Here is a 25,293-nt window from a genome sequence, read left to right as displayed (position 1 = left end):
TGTTTTTCGCCAGGAGGGGGCAGCAAATGAACAACGTCCGAGGGGATTTTTACTTTTCAAACGCTTTTCTAGTGTTCTTTTTTGCCTGAGATCCTCAGTGTGAGCTACATACCGATGTGAGAGTTTAAAACGATGATTTCTACCTATTTGGCTACAAGGATAGCTGGAATGTACGAATTGGAAGTCTTCATTCTTTTTGGTATTAAGCAGTAAAATTTATTTAGCAAAATCTATGTCAAGTTTATAAAAAGCACAGTTCTGCATGAAGGTTTAAGATTTTTATGACTGTGGCAATTAGTTCTGGGTATATTTTAAAGGATAAAATAACCAAAAAACCAAACCCCATGACAATATTAATTAATGTCACCTAAGTCTTACTTAATGTGTTTCAAATATTTATTTTCTATGTTGCAAGTTAATGTAATATTACAATTCAGAATAATGTTCTCACAGACGTTTTTCTCTCATCAGAAAATAAATCTGAGGATACACTAAAGCTAATGATGCTTTTAATTCATGTATAATTAATGCATTCATGTACAAGGGTGGCTTGTGTGTACTGCTGACAGAGCATGGGAGTTAAAGTTCTGAATTCACAGGGAATTCTAGTGATGCTAAACAATATAACCAAATTTTATTGCCTTATTTCAGCCACAAAGTACAGTTTTGTCATCTAAAACTTTATGGAGGCATACCACATTACTGATTGGGAGTATAGTGGGGGTTTTTTGTGTCTGTATGGGAAAATGCTGACTATTACCTATCACTGTGAATTTCTTGAAAATGTTTGGCTGTGGTTCTGTTTAAGTTAGAGATCAAGTAGTTAGCAAGAAGCCACAGAGAGAGGGCAGTCTGTTCTTTTCAGTTGCTGAGTTCTATCCAATAGTTCCTATAAAAGAAGGGCAGATCATAGTGGTATCTATGAATGTCAGCTCCTATAATCAGCGTCCAAAAGCTAACTGGGAAGAATGAAGCTGATTCCTAACAGGACCGATTTATTGATAGTCTTGCCTTAATGGTTTTCATTAAAATCCTAAGTGTCATAATGCTTGTGGGACCTTTATGGAGTCTAAAACTTGATCAAGGGAATTCAAGACCCTTTGGTCTAAATGGGTTAGAATGTCCCACTGTATAGATAGATACACCTTATCTATATGTCAGGAATGAAAGGCTGAATCATCCATATTCCAGGTTCCTTTGGAATTTTGTCCCTTAACTTTAGAAGACTTAACCAACCCTCCTTTTCTCCTTCAAAAAAAGAGAACAACTATTTCTGGGGATTTTGCACTGCAAGTGCTGCCTATGGTAACTTTATCAGAATTCTGAAATTTTCATTTAAAGCTATTAAATGGACTGGAAATAGGCAGTTATGCTTACACTTTCTTTTTAAAGAGTAATTGAAATAGCTAGAAATTCCAAAAAGCATTACTTTTCTACAAAGCATTTCAGAAAGGTTGTTCTATGAAGTCATTATGAAATGACTTTAAATGCATTGAATATACAGTTATAATTCTCATTTAAATGAGTAGAAATGAAAACAAAAAATATTTTCCAAGTCCATGAATTGGTATGTTACCCCTTTGAACTACACTTGGATTCACAAGAGTATTACAGAAAATAGCCTCTGCATTTTTGGGCTCTGCTTCGTAGCTCTAAAAAGGTTCTGCCTATCCTGTAGGAATTAAAACTCTAGATCTTTGACTTTTTGGGAGGTTTTTTGTGATGGTTTTTCTACTTTAAAGATGACAAATGTTCAGGGAAGCGGGGGAAATTATTGCAAATAGTTACACAGAATGGCACAGCTTGACTTTCAGAGTTGGCTTTCACCTTGAAGCCTGCTGTTTAAATCCCAGATTTTTCCATATTGGCCCTTGGTTCTACTGAGGTCACTGTTTTAGCACCTTCTCTTCATCAAACACTTCAACAACTCCCCTGAGTAGTTAAGTTCTCTCATGCAAGTTAAGGGCTTTTATTCTTTGAGCAATGTAAGCTTCATTTTTGTTGTGCAAGAAAGTGTTAATCCACACAAACAACTGAAGATTAAATCCCCTTTTGCATCTTTCTTGTTTGAACACTGTTGCATAAAATATCAACTGTATGATTCACTGTTACTTTAGAATTAGCAGAAATACTTTTACCAGTAGAATTCTTGAGTATAATATAAACTAATTTCCTTGTTTTTTAAAATGCTTTGTTTTCAAAACAGCTGGGCTTTAATTGCCTTCATAAATGTTGTGAAAATAGCTGTGTTTTCATTATAAAGTGTTTAAAGAATGAGTAATCCTGTTCATTACATCCAACATGCGAATGTAATGCATGTATTTGGAAATAGTATTTACTCAGTAATTAATTATTTACAGGTATGTGTCCTTTTGCTGAGCGCTTGTCAATAATATGGATAGAGGTGCACCTTTTCAAACCTGCTATACTTGACTTCCACAAGGCAAAGATTTTAAACTTCTGTGCTTGTCTTTCTCCCTTTGAAATTACTGTGTGTTAAAGATGTGACTTTACAGCATTAAAGACTTGTGTTTGAATTTGTGAATAGCCACTGCTTCCTCTGTTGCTGAAATTTGAGGAACTTAGAACTAAGTGCTTAGATCTATATGGTTTTGAGGTATTCTAAGCATGGTATGGGGAAGAATCTGGAAAATCAAGGAATTTGGAACACCGCATCTGTGATCTGCATCGGTCTTTTCAAATGTTTTACAATTTTAATTCCTAGGAATCCTCTTTGTGTATAAGCACATACATAATTTTCGTATGCTTTCCCCCCCTTCTTTTAAATAAATTCCACTTGCAGGCTTGAAAGAGTAGCAGATTACACAGCAGGGACAAATAATTTCTAGAAAACTTAGGTGGACCATTCAAACATAAAAATACCACAATCTGATATGATCATGTTGCGTTATGCAGTATTGGCTGCTAGTAAATTAATTTGACACAGCAAACTATCATTTTGGGAATATAAGTAAATGATTGAAAATTAATAAACTAGTGACTGAAGTATTTCGTTGTATATAGGTTTGATAGGAATCTTAGTGCTCTTCTCCATAGTGATATCAATCTTTCCTAACTAATAGCCTTAAATACTCATGATAAAAGGCATTAAAAGCCTAAATTAACACAGTAACTGAGAAATGTAATCCCTTCAGACCACTTATACAGGGAGAATAGATGATGATTTTCCAGCTGTGACAAGGTTCATTTCCTTTTTGACAGGAAGCATTCTTACAGTTAGCTCTGCAGAAACACATGGGAATGCATGCTGACTTCAAAGCCTTTCATTGCCAGCACTGTGTGTAGGAAACAAGGTCTCTCTGATACAGCAGATGCAAATGCATACAGGTGGATTACATATATGTCTTCTTTATGTTACCACTTAGGTAAACTGCTTAGGGAGATAAAAAAAAAAGTACTGTACAGTTGAATATTGAATGCTCTGTAGGAGTGATTCTTTTGTGACATAAAAAAAATTTATAGAGAAAAGGGGTATTTTTCCCCTACTGGTAATTTTCCCTCTTATGTTGAATATGCAAAAACCAAACACTGTGATCCTGATTTAACAAAATAGGCAAATTTTTAACAGAAATGTTTTTTCTTGATTTTTTTTAATGGCAGTTAGGCATATTGATCTTTAAGGATATATTTGATCCTGGTTTAGGGTTTGTGTTCAGAAGACACCTATCTAAAGATATAGATATTGCAAAGAAAAGGATAGCTTATGTTGCTGACTTGTTAACTGAAAAGGATGTCTCTGCTAGTTCAGAGGGATGTGGACTTTAACCAGTTCATAAGTCTTTTTCTGTTTTGGTACTCCATGGCTGGGGAAGAAATAGGAATGTCTTCTCAAAACTTTTAAAATCGTCTTGCACATAATGGCATATTTCAAGATTTTCAGTATAACAGAGTTGTTTTACCACCTTGACTACATTCCCTTTCATTTTCTGGAAAGCTTCCTGCTTCAGTTTTTTTGTTTTGAAATTTAATGTTGAATCTCTGTCAAAGGCCCTGCCTCTCTGTGTCTTATGCTCTGGGGTTCTTTCTGCCTCAGTCAAGTGATTTGTTTACATAGACTTTGTATTGCCATGGTTATATTAAGTCTACCGTTCTACCAGAAAAGGCACTCGCATTAGAAATTCCGAATTACTGTGAAGAAAGTACTTTGTAGCACTGTCTGCTTGGAACTGTTGGATCTACGCCATCTTGTTGGTATTTAAAAAGTAAAGCCTTCCTCCTTTCTTCTGAACTGAGCATTTTATAGGATTAGAAAATAAGTTTAGCTGAATGAATAGGATGGAAACGTGCTATGTTGTGTTAATGGCGTTGTGAAAACTGCTACTTGTTATGTGCAGTGGGTGGGTGGACAGGACAGTGGGGCCAATTCGATGCTTGTGGTAATATTTAAATAAAATAGCTTGTGGAGAACTTGTCCTATAGGACCTGGCAGCATAGTGAATAGGGAATATCCACCTTTGTCCACATTGGCAGAATTAACTTCCTGTCCAGTTGAAGAAATGGAATACTCTTACAGTCGTTTGGCAGGAGTGCGGCACTCCCAACACTTGAGCATTGTGGGTGGTGCTGCATCCCATAGCGTTGGAGACATGGCATCACACATGGTGACAGAGGAGAGTAGGCAGATGTCTGGCAGGAAACATAGGTGTGAAGGGGGCTGATAGACGTCTCATGCTACTGGGACAGATGGCTCTCAATCTCTGTGGTGGCAAGTGTGCTGTGTCTTCAAAGACAGACATTTGCTCTATTAAATATTCTTAGCTTATGTGGAAGGCGACTGACAGGGCTTCTAAAGGTACAGAAGAAGGAGAGTGATGGACAAAAAAGCGCCAGCTGACTTATGCTGGGAGCCTGGCTAGGCAGTGTGGCTAGGCACTGTTAATGGTGTTTAGGTACATAAGTAGACAAGTGACCAAACCCGTACAAAATAAATTAAACTTATGCAAAAAATGAAGACACTAAGTTACTGACTAGAAGAACAATTGCAAATCTAGAACTGTCTCCTATTCCTTGTTATGCTGATGACCACTTATGTGACCCACAGCAAACACATGTAATTAGTTTTAGGAAGCTGCTTATTACCTATGAAAATATAATTTATTGTCTAGATAACCAAGCCATTGACAATTGCTCCTGAAAATGTCATCAGCCCTTTCCTGTTTACTTCCCTGTTGACAACTGGGGGTAAGCATAAAGAATGCTGGCTATGCAGTAGTCTTGCAATGTGATATCCCCTGCAGTAATTCTTGAAAGATAACAGTAATAAAACTGGCACAGTAGACTTACTTGTAATAATGTTGGTGTGAAATGTCTTGAGGAGAATTGTTACTATACCAGGGTTGGAGTTAGGACTTAACACCAAGGATTCTTAAAATTTGTTCATTTCTCACTATTTGTTTTTTTTGACTCAAATTTTTTCATTGGTATTTATTTTACTTTTGGCTATAAAAATGAAAATAAGTTTGCCTATTTGGAGGTTGGACTGAATGACCTCCATTCAACCCTGACCTTTCTGTGATTCCATTTCATTTTTTTAGTCTGTGGTTAGGTTCATTTCAGGTTTTCCACTGTAAGACTGATTTTTCAGAATTTTTGTACAAATACGAAGTTAAATATTGTAAATTAAAATTTATCAGTGGGAATGTAAATGAAAGGGGAAGCTAGTTCTTTAAGAATATACATCTCAATGTTTTTCTTGTTGAAAGTCATTGTTTTCCTTTTTCATTGTGACCTAAATATTGTCCTTGCTATCATTAGAGAAAATTCTTCATGTGTTTTCTTCATTAAGTTAAAATGCCTTTACCTTAATGTAATTTCCTATCACTTCTTGAAAATTTCCTATTCTGCTACATTTCCCCTTTGTGGGGGATTTGTTTGTTTTCAATTGGTGACATAGAGTACACCGAAAGTTGTCCCTCTGAACTTTAATTCAGAAAAAAAGATCAAAACTAAATTTTGAAATGGTTCTGGCCAGTCTTTCTTGATCAGACTTATGGTTGAAGCCAAATTTAGATGAGGTAGGTCTGCTACTGGTAAAACAGACTACAACCTTTTACTGCCCAGACCATTATGTAAGATCATGCTTCATTAGCAACAGGATCATATAAAAGATGAACTGTGGCTTGGAGGATGTGCTATAAATGCTAATCTGGTGATACCTTTCTGAATTTCCCACACACACTTTGTGTTCCCCTGGAAGATACAGCATCCTTTGCTTTCCTTTTCCTGGTAGGCGAGAAGCCTTTCAAATGTGAGGTCTGCTCTTGTGCCTCTATAGTGGCACTTGCAAACACATGCTAGTGAGACACCATGTGAATGTTGACTTCGTTCATATAGTTGGTAACTGTAAACAATCCCTCTGTCAGACAAATTCTGTACATATGTTGGCTTTGAAAAAACAACAACAAACCCCCACACTTTAAGTTAGGCACTCCTACCAAAGTCAAGCATTTACATTTACATATATTCGTGTTGGGACCTTGGCTCTATGAAGACTTTTTTGTTTAAGGGAATTGCTTTCTGTCCCCTATTTACAGCTCTTTCTGTATTTAACTACCACATAGACTGTGCTGCAAGATGTATGGAACACTAACAGGGTAAATACAAAAATATCCAGTAGAAGGTGACGGTACCTGTGCCTGTGTGTGAAAGGGTACTCAGACAAGTGGTAATGACTTATGTAAAAAACTCAAAAATGTGTTCATTCACTAACTTTGTCTTATTTGGTGTTTTAGGTGCACCACATTGCTTTTTCACTCTAATTTTGTCTGCAGCTTTGTTTGTAGTGTTTTGATTCCACCCTCCCACAGATTGAGGAAATGATCACATTTTTGATAGTGCTGGCACATCTCATTTTGCAGTGGTAGCAGAGTGTGTCATGTGATAAGTGGGAGCATGAGCTGGTCTTAGTAAAACCAAAGTACATGTTGAAAGTATGTGCTTAGCAACCTTTAAATGTTAAATTTGTGTGTGTGTAAACTCTTTACACTAAATAATGTACTCTTTGCTTTGTTTATTTTTTTTGTTTTAAAGCTAAAAGGTTTAAACTAAGATAAGCTAATGTCCACGAGTCATTTCTTGAGGTGTGCAGTGGTTGGTGGAAAGACAACTTGATTAGTTTTGGTTTGTTACTTGTGTAACAAAAAAACAAACAAACAAACAAACAAACAAACAAAAAGATAGTTTACTCTGGTTCTTTAGCTCTTATAATAAAGGTAATTCTGATTACCCAGCCAGTGCTCCTTTTGGAGAGCCTTTTGATGCCAGAATTAAAAACTGGAAATGCATCTATCAAAAGTGATAAAATACCTTGAGCTTAAAGTAAGTTCTCTCTTCACCAAGAGGTGTTCAGTATCTGGTAATAGAATAACAGGAAAAAAAGGCTTTTTCCTAGTTTTTGCGGCAGCTGTGTAAAAATGCAGAATTGTAAACATTATCCAAATGTTGTAACAAAAAATGAAGGAAATTCCTGTAATGAAATGGTCACTTACTTGTCACACTTGGCCTTGTTGCAATGATTTGTTTAGTTATTGGATACAACTAAGCATGGCAGGGAGCTGTCATTAAGTCCTGTACTACTAAGCATCCTTTTTTGAGACAAATCATTCTGTAATACCTGCCATGATATTTCGTCTCTTTTTGCAGTGTTACTTTAAAAGCATATACTTTTTCATTTACTTGTAATAAGCCCTACTTACAGGAACCAATGATTTTGTTTCTTTCAAATTGTCAATATGCCTCCTTCCACCAACCTACTTTGCCCTGTTATATACATGTTAGCCATCATATTATAAACACTTGCATGCTTAACTTTTGCTGTAAAACTGGTTCCATTTGAAATTAATAGAATTCTTCTTTAATAAATTTAAAACATTATATAAATTTAAAACATTATATGATGAGAGTCTATGGGATCAGGAAGTGAATGTTTTAGCCAGTGTCTGTAAGAGTAAATGATAACACCATCTGAAAGTACTCTTTCATTGTGTGCTGGTTTAAGAGTTAACCAGCAGGGGAAATGAACTCAACTCAAAGGAGAGATTATAAGTCAGAATAACAATTTACTAAAATAATACAGTAAGTACAATCATACAAACAAACAATTGGTCTTAACCCACAAAACCCAAATGTATAACCCAGTACCCTGGGGCATGAACAAAGTGGTGTTCCTTGGGCCCCGCTTGAGTCCAAAGTAAAGGGAGAGGGAAAGAACCTGCTGGTGGGAGAGCTGTTGCAGTCTGGTCAAAAGTGGTGATTGGAGTCCAGTATAGGGTGGTGGTCCAAGTCTGTTTGAGAGCGATGAGCCGCAGTCCTTCTCTGGATCCCACAGAGTGGTTAAAAATGTTCCAAGACTCCAAGATTATATATCCTGCAGTTCAGGCAGAAATGCTCAGCACTTCCCTCAGGGCGGGGAGTTCCACAAAGGGTGTGAGGACAGGAGCATCCTCCTATCTCACAGGCCTCTTAACACCTAGTTTATAGCCTGAGGAGTCAGGCTCTATGGGCAGAGGGTGTAAATGGTTAATTGATAACAGTTTCTGGGAAATGGCATGGAAGGCTATAGAATACACAGTTTTGGGTTACACCCATACCCTGATGAACTGGTCTCAGTTGTCCTAACTAGGACACATTGTATGTGAAATCTACACTTAAAAAATATTTAGTTCATTTCTGCGTAGTGTTCCAGACCTAAATAGTTTGGATGTTTGAAATTGCCACTTATGAAACAATTTGCCCGAATTGGGTAAATACAGTTAGGGTTGTTTTGGTTTTGTTTTTTCTTAAGTAATTTATTTTGGGTCTGTAATAGTCCTAAGATTTTTAAGGACAATAGAATGTAGCACTCTCTATTTCAGAAATTGTATCAAAAATACAATGAAGTGTAGGAATAATAAATAAAAAAGAAAGAAAGAAAAAAACCTAAACAAACCCAACCTAGCCCCCAAGCATATTCTTTACACCACCACAGAACCCACTGGCTGATTCAGTGTGCTGTATTCAACAGGAAGGTATAAAGGGTGTGAATGTAAGCAAGACTAAGGATGGTATAACTGCAGTGGTGAAATATACAGAGCAGTGTGGTCTCTAAATCTTTACTGTATTTTGATATAGTTCCTGAATAAATATAAATTGCTTACTGATACTCAGTTACAAAAGAATGTATCTCTACATGTATTGACATGTGTATATATATGTACGTTTGCAACTGGGCTGTTCACAACAGTTAGTCTTTAATGCTTTTGTCTTATCAAGAGGTTAGAGCTATGTAGAAGAGGAGACGTAAATTTGCTTGAGATATTTCCTATAGTGACTTGGAAAAGGCAGATGACTGCTTCTGATGGCACAGAATCCGACGGGTTCACATTTTTTGTAGTCTTGCTGTCAAAGACTGCAAGAAGATTTCATGGAAATTGTGCAATCCTGATGATAGTAGAGATAGGGAGGGTTCTGTGCTGCTTTAAGAATAATTTATGGGGAAATGTTTCATCCTTTGTATAAATCTTAGCTTGAAAATGCATATTTTTCTATGCTAGGTCAACCAGTTAAATTTCTTGTTAGGTGTGAGGGAAAAGGAGTGTTAAGGTATGCTTTTCTCTTAAGTTAAGCATACTTCAGGGTGCCTCAGGTCTTTTGCTTGGTGCATTCCTGTAATAACACCACCACCAAACACCACTACCCCAAATATAGAAAACCCATAAATATTGGCATCACCAACCATGAAGTTTTTAAACTGGTATGGTGTATACATTGCTAAGTCTAAAATTTAGTTTTAGCCAACTTAATTGTTTAATCTGACCTCTCTGTAGATTCCATTCTGTATTCAATGGAGAATGATGGGTATTCCTACAAGACGTCTTAATTTCATATGAGATATTGTTTAAATGTGTGGGCTAATTCACCTATTAGGATTTCTTACTGCCTGCCTACAGTTAACTTTACAGAGGAAATGTAGAAGATAATACATCTGTTGACAATGTGGGTTGAATCCTCCTGTAGATAAATTGTTTTAATATCTTACCTGATAGGTCTGCAGATAGTTGCTGTCAAAATAAATAGATACTCAATATTTGTTTGAGAGAAACCCAAAATTCAGAGAAGCTTATGTCATAAGTTGGTAAGTTTTGGAGTCTCATGTTAGGTAAATGCTGAGATTAACCCAAAAGTCTGAGTCTGGGTTCTCTTGTAGCCTGTGTACAGCTGTATTCTTGGTTGATCTTGCATGAGGGAAGTGTCAGAACCCAAAGGTTTAGATTTTAGATTTGGTGTTTCCTGAATCTGGTAGAACTGAGGTTTTGATTAGTATCAGATGATAATTCCACTGTCTCAGGGCACAATTTTGACCAATAGTAAGTATATGGCAGACTTCACATTTTAATATAGAATGAATCCTGGACAGTATTTGTCAAGGATTAACTTGTTATGGTTAAGTTCTTTAGTTTGAGGTATGTCCCTCAGTCATAGTGCAGAATAGGTAGAATAAATGCCAAATGCAAGTTCAGAACTTTTCAGTATATTCCTACCAGTTCGCAGCTTTCAGTACGTTGAGCTAGAATTAATATGCACATGCAAATATGTGCATCTCTGGTGTATGTGGTTGCATGCTGGTGCAATTGTATTCAAAGTGCATATAAGTCCTGTTAAGACTAAAAAGTAAATTGGGACACTTTTTTTTGTAGGAGTTTAGATCTTTTGTTGCCTGTATAGAGGTTTTATTTTCAAAGAATAGATATATCCAGAAGAATATCCACAGCTGCACAACTGACACTGAAATAGAAATACTGCTGAAAACATGGTGGAAACTCCACTAACTTACTCCAGTGGTAGGGGAACAATGGTGGAAGGTGTCACTTGCTTGTGTAAAAGGAGAGGTATTTTAGGTCTAGAACCCCTCACTTGTGAATACAGCTAGCTATAACTAAAATCAAACAGGAGAGCTGTGTTCTGGTCTAGCTCTGCTACTGGACAGGGCCATGAGACCTTGAGAAAGATGACCTACTGTTTGGCTGTTTTGGATTTGTGAACACTACAGCTAGAGACTGACTGCTTGTGCTTGTGTGGTGCTCATTCACTGCTACTGATGGTAGTAATGATAGATACATTTCTGTTTTATTACAGCATTCAGAAGAAGAGCTTGGACCTTCACATACACTGACCTCACACTGGTGAGGTATTTGGCTGTAGTTTTTGCTGCTCTTCTTTCCCTGGCAAACAACTTCTCTGAAAACATATTAGGAAATATTCCTGGGTTCAGGAACCTCATTAACCACTTCCCAGCCCATCTTTACCTTCAAATTACTCCTTGTGGAACATTAGGTTCTTCATGCTTAAACTTCCACCTGAGCATCCCAGCAAATAAAGAAGCTGTTGGCATGGTCAGGCTTTTGTGCTGAAAGCCAAGGATTATCTGGAAGAAGAGAAGAAATGGCCTTTATGTGGCAATTAAAAGTACTTAGTATGGTCTTTCCCAAGTACTTTGTGTGCGGTATGGTACAGGTGCTAACTTCAGTGTGCTGAGAGTATCATGGAGATTTATCTTGCACAAAGGTTGGACATGTTGATTTTTGGTCTGGTTACCTCTTGCTCATACATTCTGCTTACTTACTGATGAAGAGTTTGACATTTCAAGACAGAATCTGTTGAAAAGCGTCAAAGCTGACAGTGAACCCTACAGGTGGTTTGTGTATTACATCTTTCATTTTTAATACAGTCTGTATAAAACAGTAAATGATTCAAGAAAATCTACTGATGCTGTGGCATTCAATGTGGTAAAAAATATTAACTAAATTTCTTCCTGGTTACTTTTTATAACAAAATGTGTCTATTATCATATTATTATTCTTCAGTGTTGAAGTAAAAATAGAAACTATTTTTACTATAGAAATATGACATCAAATAAACGTGACTTGAAAATTCAGTGGTTAAGTACATCTGAACCTTATTTACCCAAATAGAAATTGCTCACTTTAAAATGGTTTTACTCCAAGACTCCACATTTATTATTTGCCTGTGATGGTTTAAAAAACCCGTGGGGATAAAGAACCTAGTATCTCAACTTTCTACCAGACAGAATCACTGTTCTCTTACACACAATTGTAAAGAACATACTACTGCAACAGGATAAAACTTTCCCTTCAGGTAAGTTGTAGATTTCTTGATTTACAGGAAAATGTTAGTAAGAGAGTTATGTGGAGAGAAGCTACTGGAAATTTATAGGTAGAACCTTTATTAAAGAATTAAAGAGAAACTTTTTTCAGAGAAGAAAATTCTTATATTTTTAGAAACTGATGAGCAGAACAAACCTCATCTTCCTCTACATTTGGTACAGAAAAGGTCGGAGATGCATACAAAATATAAACACTTTGTCCCTCTCCATCTGGAAGCATAATAGTTGGACATTTGCAACTGAGCACATACGTTATTACTAATGAGAAATATTTCTTTCCTTAAAATACTGCAATGTAAATTGCATTAACTTGTTTGCACAGCAATCTGATGGTTCTTTAACTTGAAATTGCTTCAGTGGCAAGTACTCATTTATGACAAGAGCAGTACTTTATTCTGAAGGATTCCAGCTGCTTTTCACTGACTTTGCACTGGGGAAATGTTTTGATCCATGTTGATGTTAGGCCCAGGGGACACTGATGTAACACGTTGATTGTTTAATAGCATTTAGCAGTGGCAAAGGGATGCAAAGGAGATGCAGGTACGTGGAATTTAATTAACCAAACTGGAATTCAGCCAAAACTCAGATCAACAGTCCCAATCTTGCAAAAAGCACAAGGAGACTTGTGATAGTTGGTAAGTGAACTGAGCTTTCATTTTGGTGTCACCTTGACAATCTGCTTTTCTAGGGAATTTATTCAGTAAAGTTGTGAAGGATGATCTATATCACTTACTAAATTACTAGTAATTGCTAGAGATTATTTCTGGCAGCATTCTGCCCTGGTTTTATATCTTTCACATAAGCACCAAGCTCAATCTTAGCATTTGAGAACAGGCAAGAGTACATCTTGGAGTAGCAGAGCTGCAGACATAGCATGGTGCAGTTGCATGCCCACTAGAATTTTTAATGTGCTGGGTTGTTTTTTTTTTTCTTTTTTTTCCCCACTGTTGCTTGAGGAGGCTGTATAATAGGCTTGATAAGTTAATTAGAAATGGGATCTTGAATACAAAATAACCACTTTTTTTTTTTTTTGCATATTTATTACCCTGTTGTAAATGGGCAGAAATATTCAGCATTAACTAGTTTACTGAAAAGACTTGACTGATGATAGCAGGTTTTGTATGTATAAGGTATGATTTATAGAGCCAAATTCTAATCTGTTCTTTATACCAGCCTCAGGCAGTACAGTTATTCTGCAGTAAATTGAGGGATTTTGGTATGTCCTTGTAAGTGATCTTTCAATATGAATATGACATGTTCTATCAGAATTATTTCTTTGCTCTCTGAAAAAGGAAGAAAATTTAGATACCAAAACTAATAATCTTGACATGTTTCTGTTTCGTTTGTAAGACATCTTGGAATAATAGCTTTTTATCAAAAATCCACACACTGGAAGACTAATGTGGCTACCATGTAAAACTATCATTTAATGATATAAAATATTTAAATGCAGTTAGATCAGCACACAATTAGTTTCTAGTCCAACTGCTAGGTATAGTAGAAATCTTCCAAGCCTACTTCAAACTCCCAAGCACAATTTTTCAAGGAATATCTGAGTTGCTGTGCTTTATTTTCTTTCTGTGTCATCCAGCAAATGGGAATACGTGTGGGTTTTTGTATGTCAGTTTATGTGAGTCTGAGGGGAATCTGAGGTAGGTTTTCTGTGTGACTGTAACAAAGGTGTTAACTGTGCTTACTCTTGAACGAACTGTCCCCTGTATTCCCTTCCCTTCCTAATTCCTTTGCTGTCAGGAAAGACCTGTCATAAAGCAGCAGTTCCACAAAGTGCAGGCTCAGCATAGGTTAGGGACTGTAGCATAGTTGACAGAAAACTCTTTGTTGTGTTATATTAAGGCCAAGGTTCTACTGCTATAAATAATGCATGCTTTAATTGGAAACTGCAAATGGAAATGTCAGTCTCTAAAGGCTTGTTGATTTCAGTGTAATCTCTGGGGGCAGATTCTGCTTATGTGCTGAACATGCAACACATTCTCCAAATTTGTGGTTGCTTTGTTTCATTAGTACTACCTGTGCTAGTGAGCTTCTTCCTATAAATTAAAACAAATGTCATATCTAGGTAATAGGCTGGAAATTCCTATGACCATATATTGTAAAAGTTGCATAAAACACCATTACAAGACTGGGTACCCACTGATGTTAAAGAACTCAAGTTTCCATTTCCCTTGGTCAGTACTGATTGGATCGTGCACCATACCTGTTAAATTTCACTATTAGTAGGGGATGAGTTTAAAAGCAGATAATAAACATATTCATTTCTTGCCAGATTTTCCTGGGTTTAATCACACTGTGCCTGATGTTAGCCACAGGTTAAGGCCTGCATGTACAATTGCAGTGGCTAAGCTGATGCTTGGCTAATTCATGAATCAGGAACACTGAGCACAACTTTTTGTACCATTTTAATTAAATTGATTTAAAACCACACCTTAAGGCCTCTTCTAAACATAATATCCTACCGACTTCACTAAGTGTGTCCGACAGTTAACAAAGTGGTGTCTAAGTGTGTGAATACAAATCTGTGTGAAGGCTAGTAGTTTGCTTTGGGCTAGGTTGACTTTTGCATTAATTTGGATCCTTTCTGTTTGCATGCATTTATCAGTCTTGCTTTAATCTTGCTTAACAGCATCAAGATGAATTTTGCAAATTTTAGAAGTTTGTAGATGTGAAAATAGTAAATGAACCCCTTCCCCCCAGCTTGTGGAATTGTAGAAAAAAGGGAAACAGATTAGGGTGGCCAATATCATTTTTTTGCTGTCCACCCTGAGCACCCTAATGCCCTGTTGTTTATGGGCAAGCCTGAGCAACTCATACCTAGAACACATCTAAGGTGTAGAATTTAGGAATACAATAGGATTTAAATGTGTAGAACTCTTAAGTGATGTGGAATCCTTCCTGAAGTGCCTGAAAGCTGATTTCAGAAAATCCTGTAGGAACACCAGACTTAAAGCTTTAAGTGCCTAGAGTAAACCAGTATCCCAGCATGGGTATGTATTGAGTTACAGGTGAGCTGGGTGTCTCAGAGTTCAATCCAAAAGATGCTGACATTGAGTAGGGAGCCTTCAAGGTAAGAGACAAGGCTGAATGTAGGATTGAGTTTTACCCCTGATCTTCAGACTGAAGTACCTTCAGCTGGTCATGATTAACTCATGAACTCTTACCTCCTTGTTCAATGGCTGAAGTTTGCTTTGACAAAACACAACCAGGGAAAGTTCTGGCACCTCTACCTTAAGTTATCTGCTTGTGTGAAGCTATTGCATAGTGGTTCAGAAGACTTATTTGCACAATAGGTCAGTCTTTCATTTTCTGTGTTTCCCAAGAGAGTGCAGAGGGGTTAAAACCTTTTGGAAATGAGGTTTATGAAGTGCTCCTATGAAGATGCTGTTTATGCATGAGGAGACCAGACTTCTAATTTCTATTTCAGAGAATATGCAAATATTCTGTATTGAATGGAACAGGGTTTAGGTCACATCATTCCACATAGCATGTCCTGAGTGCTATGTTGTTGTATAGACATTCTCTTCTTTTTCTAATGGCTAAGAGTGACTGAATTAGTCTGTTTGCTTAGCAGTGGCTTCAGATGTTCTTCTGGCTTTATAGTCAGAGCACTTTCTTTAGGGATGGTGGGGATAACATAAGACAAAAGAGATTTTTTTCATTTTTCCCTCACTGAGATTTCAAAGCAAGTCAGGGACAGAAGTCAGGCAAGGAAATACAGTTCTGTCTCATGCATGAGTCTTTTCAAATATACCTGTCCTCTTTAGGACAGTAGTAGAAATAGAGAAGAAAAGTAACTTCCTTCCCTTCTCATAGAAGATTCTTCTTGAAAAGAAATTCAGGATAGCTAATAAAACTAAAAAGGTAGGAAGGAGAAGTCTGACTCAGATAGAACTGCTCAAATCTGATTTTTGTTGGAGAACCAATAGTTAATGCTATTATATGTAGCTAATTCTACATTCTGCAAAGCAGTGCATTGTATTAAGTACATTATTCTTTTCCGAATCATAAATATACAGGACTTAGTGCTGTACATGATGTACGCTCTTGTATTGCATTGCACCTAAATCAGTATTTTGAACTTCACATTCCTGTTCTCAAGGTAATTCTGCATGTAACAGGAAATCTAAAAGGCCAACAGAAATAAATTGGCTATAAACACAGCAGCAGTGTCGGCAGAAAATATCTTGAAAACATTTTATGGATTTCGTTTTTTCATTTACAGTGTACTTGTTATTTTCAAAATAAGCAGCTCCCTGTGGACTCTTAGATGCAGAAAAGATGTGCCAAGAGATGCGGTGTGAAGATGAACCAGCAGACCTAGGGAGGCAAAAGTTCCACACTGTAGACTGCTATTCAGCATTCTTTTGGGTCATTGCCTTGATAACTCCACACCCACTGAGTAATATGGTCATACAACAGTGACAGGCCACTATAGCCCCAGGAGAAGGAAGCTCTTTTTAAGTTCCTAACCAGGCATATGCAGAGGTATGCCCATAAGCTGTTGCTGTAAGTGCTGACTGCATCTAGTTGGTGTTAATTTATTCAGGTCTGAGTTGTACTGACTAATAGCTGTTAGCAGGAGCAGAGGAATTTTCCTCTTTATAGGTGGGGCTCAGAGCATTGTCAATTCAAGTCTTGCTGGAGAACAGAGTGTGCTGCTGTAATTATTAGTAATTCTTATCCCCAAGGAAAAGAATCTGTAGCACTCCTCTTGGGTCATGAGAAACATTTTGGCCAGAGTTTTAGTATTCTTGCCAGTATGAGTTGGCAAGCAATTGTGGCTCCTTCTCCTGTCTATCTGTTCAGTAGCCCTGCCACTTGTGTTATGTGTGCTAGCAGCCCTTGTCCAGAATGAGGTTGGTCAGGGAGTCATTCCCACATTTTTGCTATTGACGCACTTGCTGTGAGACCACGTCTTTCTCTCGCTCCTAGTTTTTAGGAGTGGGTGTGTTCAGTGTTAGAAAATGCCCTGCAATGGTAAATAGCTACATTACTGTTTACTGACGTTCTTTGTTCATACGCAAATACAAGGAAGCAACAATCAAATGTAATCTTATAACCTAACACTGAGAAAGCTTGACTTCCTTAGTGATAGTCGGTGTGGCTGGCTCAAGGTGTTTGATTGTTGTCTGAATTTCGGAAATGTTGCCTTGGTGATTGAAATGCCCTTTCTTCATTTGCCAGCTGCTGCATGGAGGTGCAGCAGTTCCATTTTCATGTGGCAGCTTTAATTTCTTTTTTCTTAACAGAAAGTGAGTAATGCAGCACACCTTTAAAGGGTTGCAATTAAACCTGCCTTAGTCACTGCTGGAGGAACAGGCAGAAACAGGTCATTTAATAGAAACTGTCTCCAGTAAAACTGAGGAGAACATGTCCTGTTAAAGATTTGAGGAAATCTCTTCAGGCAAAAAAACCTGCTTCCTAAGGATGGACTTTGCGTGGCCTTCCTTCTATTGTGCTTTCCTTCCTGTAGATGACAGATATGGTTAAATGCTGGTACGAGTCATGTTATTCAGAGTAAAGCCAGGATTCATGCGCCATTTCTGCAGGCAATGACTTTATTCCACACCCTGCTAAAAAGAGTCATGCTGGCTGCTACTGAATCTTCTCAACCTGATCTTATATTAATTTTGAACTCTTCTGGAGCCAGATGCGTGATTGATCTTTCCAAACTTTGGTAGCCTAAGCAGTCATGCATTCTATCTAAAATTAGGCACTTGGATTCCTTCTAGAGCCAATGGAGGCAGTATTTATTTCCTGGGAGTAATTAATCCCACCCTGACTGGGGTGGGGGGGTAGCAGGGTGATTTCCAAGATGTAGCCACAGCAGGAAGTGTTCTAACAGCTAGCACCTCTGCTCTCTACAAACCTGACCTCGTGAGGATCTACCATGGAGTCTTTTTCAGGTTATATTTTCAGTAAAATGAAACGCTGTCAATAGTCAAATGGGTTATTAAAACTCCTTTTTAGGATCTATCTGAAAATTGCAACGGTATTTAAAAAGACCAGTCCCTGCAGCAGTCTCACGCTCAGTGTGGCGTTCAGGTAAGTAAGAAAAGCGGTATTGTCCATCATATTTTCTCTACTATATTTAGGAGAGCTACTTAGAGTACGATTGGTGAAGGATGCTTACTACATGTCCGATCTGAAGGAAAAGTGACACACTGGTATAGATTTTAAGGCCAAAAAGAGGTCATCAGATTAACATCTCCCAGAGAGTATACAGGCCACGTTTAGCTCAGAAAATAAGCTACCTGTAGCCATAGCATAAAATTGCTTTTGTAATATTCTCACTTAAGCAATTTCACGAACAGCAAAACTATTGAAGCCTTGTTCCTAAAGTGTGTGTATGCGTGTCTCATGTCCTCCCATGTGGATTCTTTGATGTCTAATTCTGTGGCCTGTTCCTCTGGGAGGAATAAGAGATCCTTGGGTTAAGAAGAGATCTGCTGGGTTAAGAACTGGCTGGATGCTGGGCCCAGAGAGTGGTGGAGAACACTGCTGCATCCAGTTGGTGTTCAGTAACCAGTGATGTACTCCAGGGATTAATGTTGGACCCAACCCTGCTCGCTATCTTCATTGATGATCTGGATGAGGAGATTGAGTCTACCCTTAGTGGATTCGTGGACAACACCGAGTTGGGTGGGTGTGTTGATCTGCTGGAGGGTAGAAAGGCTCTGCAGAGGGACCTGGACAGGCTGGATAGATGGGCCAAGACCAACAGTATGAGGTTGAACATGACCAAGTGTCAGGTCCTTCACTTTGGCCACAACAACCCCATGCAGTGCTACAGCCTGGGGGGCAGAGTGTCTGGAAAGTAGCCCAGTGGAAAAGGACCGGAGATGCTGAGCAGCTGTGGCTGAACATGAGGCAGCAGTGTGTCCAGGTGCCCGAGAAGTTCTAATGGCATCTGGACCTTTATCAGCAAAAGTGTTGCCAACAGGACCAGGGCAGTGATTGTTCCCCTGTACTCAGTGCTGGTGAGGTCACACCTTGAGTCCTGTGTCCAGTTCTGGGCCCCTCAATACAAGAAAGAGACCGAGGTGCTGTAGCAAGCAGATCCAGAATAGGTCAATGACGCTGGTGAAGGGTCTGGAGCACAAGTCTTGCGAAGAGTGGCTGAGGGAGCTGGGGTAGTTTAGCCAGGAGAAGAGGAGGCTCAGGGGTGACCTCATCACTCTCTTCAATTACCTGAAAGGAGGTTGTAGCCAGATGTGGATCAGCCTCTTCTCCCAGGCAAATAGCAATAGGACAAGAGGACATAGTCTTAAGCTGTGCCAGGGGAGGTTTAGGTTGGACATTAGGAAGAATTTCTTCACAGAATGGGTAATTAGACATTGGAATGCACTGCCATTCTAGTGAAAAGGGAGATGGTGGAATCACCATCCCTGGTGGTGTTTAAGGAAAGACTGAATGTGACATTTAATGCCATGGTCTAGTTGACATGGTGCTGTTCACCCATGGGTTGGACTTCAATGATCTTAGAGGTCTTTTCCGACCTAATTGATTCTGTGATCTTCTCTTTTGTCTATCTTCACATATTATTTTAGCATTTCATATTTTAGAAACCCCCCTACCTTTTTGCTGAATTTGATTAAACTTTGCCACTGGTTTCCAGAACTGCTAAGAAGCCATGGACAGACTCATCTCTATGTAGAGCACAAAGACACGTTTTATTTTCATAGGAAACTTGGCAAAAAATTTAGAGTGAGGGGTGTGGTGAGGTGTTAGAGTGTTGACAAATGACTGATTTCAGTGTGGTTGGCCCCAAAAAGCACAGAAAGGTGCCTGTGTCAGATCTCCCACCTTGCCTGTTCTCTATAGGACATTCCACAGAACTTCTGTGTGACAGCTCCTGCCAGACAAGAGGTGGTTTGTATTTTATGAAAAAACTGTATCCTTTAAAACTGAAAAAGCAATGTACTGCTTCTGTTCATAATTGGTCTCAGCAATGGGTCACAGTAAAAATGCTACTTATTTTATTTCTAAATTGGTTTTATTTTTAACTTTATTTTTTTACTATTGATTCTTGCAATGCATTTCTCTGCGAGGTTAGACAACCCTCTGAGACTAGCTATTTTTCACCATGAGGGGGGTGTGTGCTGTAGTTGGATCATTCTTGATTTTGTTTTTGATAAATGAAGCACATTGTGTTCTTTTTGGGCCCCTATGGTAGGGCATTTTCTCTAGCCTTCACATTATTATGGCTCTTCACTCTGTAATTGCAATCAATGTGGTCAAAAACAATTTCTAAATTACTTGTCAGATTCTATCTGTAGCATGGTTTCTGGCTGGCACAGAACCTGCAGAAAGAGAGCAATATCCAGTTTCCTATCTGCTTTGCACGATAAAAATTTGTGATAACATAAAGATGGCAGCATTAACTAGTTTGTTGGGTTTTTTCTCTTTTTTTTTTTCCAATGTGGCTGGGAAGATGCTAGTTCAGTACAAGCTGTAGAACCAGCTAATTCATGAAGTTGCATTTTTGTATTTATATTTAGTTTTCCTTTTACAACTCTTGCATTCATTAGCAACCATTTGTCGAACTATGCTGTTCCTTTCAGATCCTCAAATGCCCTGCTCAAAACCAAGCAGCGTGTGCACTCATGAAGATGTTGGTCTATCACAACATGTTTCCATTTTTCTCTCCATGAAGATCAATTTAAATTTATTATTGCCAGCTGTTTCTTTCTAGAGTGTTGTGCTGGTTTTCTTCTTATGTGATTAGTGATCCTGATTGATTCAACTCCTTACCCTGCACAGGGGTAGCATCAGGACTCTTCTGTTATGTTAACTTGCCTGGCAAGCTAGCATCACGAAAGATTTAATACTGTAAGCAGAAGGAGCATATGTTTGACCAGATTTTAAGCTTTTAAAAATCCCCTCTGGAGGAGTAATTTATTTATTTAATAATTACAGTAATAAACAAATGTGAATAACTTCAGAGTTTGTCTTAGTTTTATCTAGAGTGGTCATCCTATTGTGTTTTTCTTGGGTAAATGCACCAGTTTTGTTTGCTTGCCACTATCTGACACATGAGAGCATCATCTCATTGACTGCTGAAAGCCTTTGCTCATTGAATGGTGACTGTTCCACACAGACAGTGATATGCTTAATCCTTGGTCTCTGAGTGTGATCAATAGAGTCAAGTTAACCATTTCACCTTACTGCTAAACATTAATTACTCAGAGTGTACTAGTGTCCTTTTTTTAGAAACATTTTAACCTAAAGCCTTCAGCGATTAGTGCTGACAGGTCATTTTTTTCCTGTGCTGCTGCAGAGCAAAGTTAAACTTCGCTGACTGCAGCTGTGCCTCTAACTGGGTGATGAGTTGTATAGGTTTAAGACAGCACTACTGACAAAATGGATGGGTTGAAAATCAGATTCCTTTGTTGTTACAGAACAGTCAGGCTAGAATGAAATGGCAGTGGTGCAAGTGCGTGCTAGACAGACCATATGGTCCTTACAGTGAAATGAAGTGGTGTTGTACATGTGTATTGCTAAGCATAAGGACAACAGCTCCAGCTTTCAGAACTGCTGGCAGGAGTCCTACATAGAAGAAATGTGCTCTTCCTCTATCCCTTAAAAGTCATTTAGGAGTGAAGCCAATGTCCCTGCCTGTCTCCTGCTAGAGCAACATGTCCTAGGAAAACATGCCTGATTTAAAGGAGTGGACATCATTAACATATTCCAACTATATATGCAACTAAGTTCTAAAATGGTCAGCTAAAATCACCACAAAACTATCACTTCTGAAGTACAGGACTGTAAAGGATCGCTTGGGTCATAGAGTCTTATCCCTCTTCTCCCAATAATTAAATGAATGCTGATTAATTTTTCAAATTCAATTTTGAGAGTTATAATTTTCTTTCCCTATTGCTCCAGAGCTCTTAATTTTCTAATTCTATCTCAAAATTCTAGATCTGTTTTCTATATTTTGATATCTGTTTGCATCTACTCTGATATCACTCCTTTCTCTCCCTGGTTCTTCTGCTGAAAATGCTTTTCTAGAGAGCACACTCTCTTCTACAGAGGTTGTAAGCAACCAGAAGCAACAAGAAAACTTCTCTGTGCTATCTGGTAAACTGGCGTTTTGGGTGAGACTTCTGTTACAAACCATGCTTGACACCTCAAAAATGATGTTAAATTCAAGAAAAACCCACTCTTAAGAACATGTTTACAATAAATTTAAATCCATCTCTCTGGATTGGAACCATGTGGTTTCCCTCTAGGATTCTCAAAGTATTTTTGAGTTTAGAATTGGAACTGATGCTGTTTAACATCATTTTCAGTGATGTGGACAGTGGGATTGAGTGCACCGTCGGCAAGTTTGCTGATGACATCAAGCTGTGTGGTGCAGTTGACACACTGGAGGAAGGGATGGCATCCAGAGAGACCTGTACAGGCTTGAGAGGTGGGCCCATGTGAACCTCATGACGTACAAGAGGTGCAATGTCCTCCACCTGGATTGGGGCAATTCCAGCCACAAATACAGGCTAGGGAGAATGGATTGAGAGCAGCCCTGAGGAGGACTTTTGAACACTGATTGACAAGAAGCTCAACATGACCCAGCAATGCTCAGTTGCAACCCACAAAGCCAAATGCATCCTGGGCTGCATCAAAAACAGTGTGGTCAGCAGGCCAGGGGAGGTGATTCTGCCCCTCTGCTCTGCTCTGGTGAAGTCCCACCTGTAGTGCTGCATCCAGCTCTGAGGCCTCCAACATAAGGACATGAACCCGTTGGAGGAAGTCCAGAGGAGGGCCATGAAGATGATCAGAGGTCTGGAGCACCTCTCCTGTGAAGACAGGCTGAGAGAATTGGGGTTGTTCAGCCTTGCCAAGAGGAGTCTCTGGGGAGACCTTAGAGCAGCTCTCCAGTACATAAAGGGGGCCTGCAGGAGAGCTGGAGAGGGACTTTTTATAAAGGCGTGCAGTAACAGGACATGGGGGAATGGATTTAAACTGAGAGTTAGTTTAGACGATATATCCAGAAGAAATTCTTACTCTAAAGGTAATGAAACACTGGGACAGATTGCTCAGAGAAGTTGTGGATGCCCTATTCCTGGAAGTGTTCAAGACCAGGTTGGATGGGGCTTTGAGCAACCTGATCTAGTGGAAGATGTCCCTGTCCATGGCACGAATGTTGGAACTAGATGATCTTTAAGGTCACTTCAACCTAAAGCATTCTATTATTTCATGATGATTTTATAATGGTGAGGGAAAATAATAATGGGAATGGTCAAATGAAAGGTTGCAGATCTGCAAGAGGTCTTCAGTGGAGAAGAAATGAGGGACTCAGTGAGGACATATTATGTAAGCCTGTGGGCTTTTGTGGACCTCTTGGCTGAGTAAAAACACAGGTACAAGGCCTAAGACAGTTACTTGTAACCCAGTATAAGTTTAGCTGACAGCAACTGGCAGCTGATTTGTCTCTTTTCTAAGACTGTAAAGTCTATACTAGAACTTTGCTGGTAATGAAGAGGATAGGGATGTTAAGTCAGTGGTTTAAGTGCAGTGTAAAGATTGAGGAAATTCTGGCAATTAGGTGTGTCATCTCTGTTCTAGGCTGTCTCCTGGTAAAACGTTTTCTGCCTTTGTTGCTGTATGTTGAAAACTTGGTATGGAAGGTGCAAACTGACTCCCTTTGTTTTACTTGAATGTTAATATTGAAACTAATGGAAGCCTAATTTTAGTCTAGTCTTAAAACTGCATTTTACTCTTTTCCAATTTAAGTTACTTAAAATCTTAACTCCGCAATAGTATGTTCAACATGGGGTACGAGTATCTCAGGTCTTGTCCAGACTGTATAAGGAAGGTAAGGTGAGATAATGTGGATTAGCAAAAATCAAGGTGAAAAACACATTCCCTGTATCTTTTCTAAGCAAGGGCTTCTTCAACATTTTAGCTAAGGCTGATGCATCTTCAACGTTTCTCTTACTGTATAGAAATCCTTAGTGAATAACAATGTCTTGTTCTCATCTGAGAGCTCCATTTCAGTACCTCACTGCTGGCTACTTGGGAAAACCATTAACAGCATTTGAGATTTTTGAGATAAATACCCAATTGCTTTGTGTCTGGGAGAGGAATTTGGCATGACAAATGGAGTTTGAGTAAAAAGTGTTGGTTGAACACCTAGCTGTTTGTGACTTAGAGCTATGAGTAGAAATAGCAGTTTATCCGGAGTGCAAGTGGTGAGTGAGCCAAGTCATCCTCAGGCAGAGGAACTAAAACCGAAGCCTTCCAGGAAATGTACTTCTAAAGGCTTTTTTTCCCAGCTTTACAATTTGCATGACCTTAATTAGTGACTATTCACACCTGCATTGATAGATCTCCATAGGAGATTTTCACAAATCCCATTACCTTTTGTATGGTGCTCTAACTAAATCAGAACAGGGATAAAAGCAAACAAGCCCTGCTGTGACTCAGGCACAGGTAGGGCAATGACAATGCAGTCATATGCTGAAGCAAATTGCTCAGACTGTAAGAAGTGTAGCTCTACACCCTTCCTCACCCACCCTCCCCTATCCTTACGCTCACTCTTTCCTCCTCTGGATCTTTCTCTGCTCTTTTCAGGTCATGATGCTATTAGCTCTGGTGCTGTGCTCTGCCTACCTGGGTAACAGAGTGAAGTGTATGTGCATGTCAGAAGGCAAATCTCACAGGTTTGCTTTGGCTTTGCTTTTTGACTTCTGACTCCTGTGTTTGGTTATGAAGTCATTTGCTAAAAAGCAGAAAGGATTAAGCCATTAGCAATAAGCCATTTCCTTCTTTTTTATTTTCCTTTCATGAAATGCTTTCACACTCTTAAGCAGAGCATTGGTTCTGCATCGACCCTGCCTGAAGTTGTGTGTTATGCTGGCTGCCATCCAGGAAAGGAGAGAACAATTTAAACACCTCTCCATGCAGTGACAATGGAAAAAATTGGGAACTACTAGGGGAGTCTGGGAAGTATGAGAGGCATGTGGTATAGTGGTTTTCTCATTGCTGTCAATGACTATAAGGGACTGGTTTCCTGCTAGCTCTGTGAGTAGAGGCAGAAGTAGTAGGAAGCCCACTTTGTCACTGATGAATCTCACAAGGGAGTAAGAGAAATACAG

The 25,293-nt window shown here is 38.7% G+C and overlaps 1 long non-coding RNA gene across 7 annotated transcripts in view; it reads left to right on the top strand.

Moving 5' to 3' along the window:
* The window catches only part of LOC113991543, a 79,348-nt gene that overhangs the window by 12,934 nt on the left and 41,121 nt on the right, over nt 1-25,293 (top strand). For 5 of the 7 annotated variants that reach the window (XR_005565517.1, XR_005565516.1, XR_005565515.1 and 2 more), the window contains one exon: nt 11,134-11,932. The exons of 1 other annotated variant lie outside the window; for it this stretch is intronic. This is a non-coding gene — a long non-coding RNA (uncharacterized LOC113991543). Of the gene's footprint in view, nt 1-2,360; nt 2,520-11,133; nt 11,933-25,293 lie in introns of those variants that run through there. One more of the 7 variants, XR_005565520.1, reaches the window with a different exon arrangement.

The sequence above is a fragment of the Pipra filicauda genome, unplaced genomic scaffold (genome assembly GCF_003945595.2).
Source record: "Pipra filicauda isolate LSUMZ 115617 unplaced genomic scaffold, ASM394559v2 scaffold48_size3843733_pilon, whole genome shotgun sequence".
Taxonomy (NCBI): Eukaryota; Metazoa; Chordata; class Aves; order Passeriformes; family Pipridae; genus Pipra; species Pipra filicauda.
The sequence above is the reverse complement of the archived record's forward strand: the minus strand, read 5'-3'. Positions and strand labels throughout refer to the sequence as shown.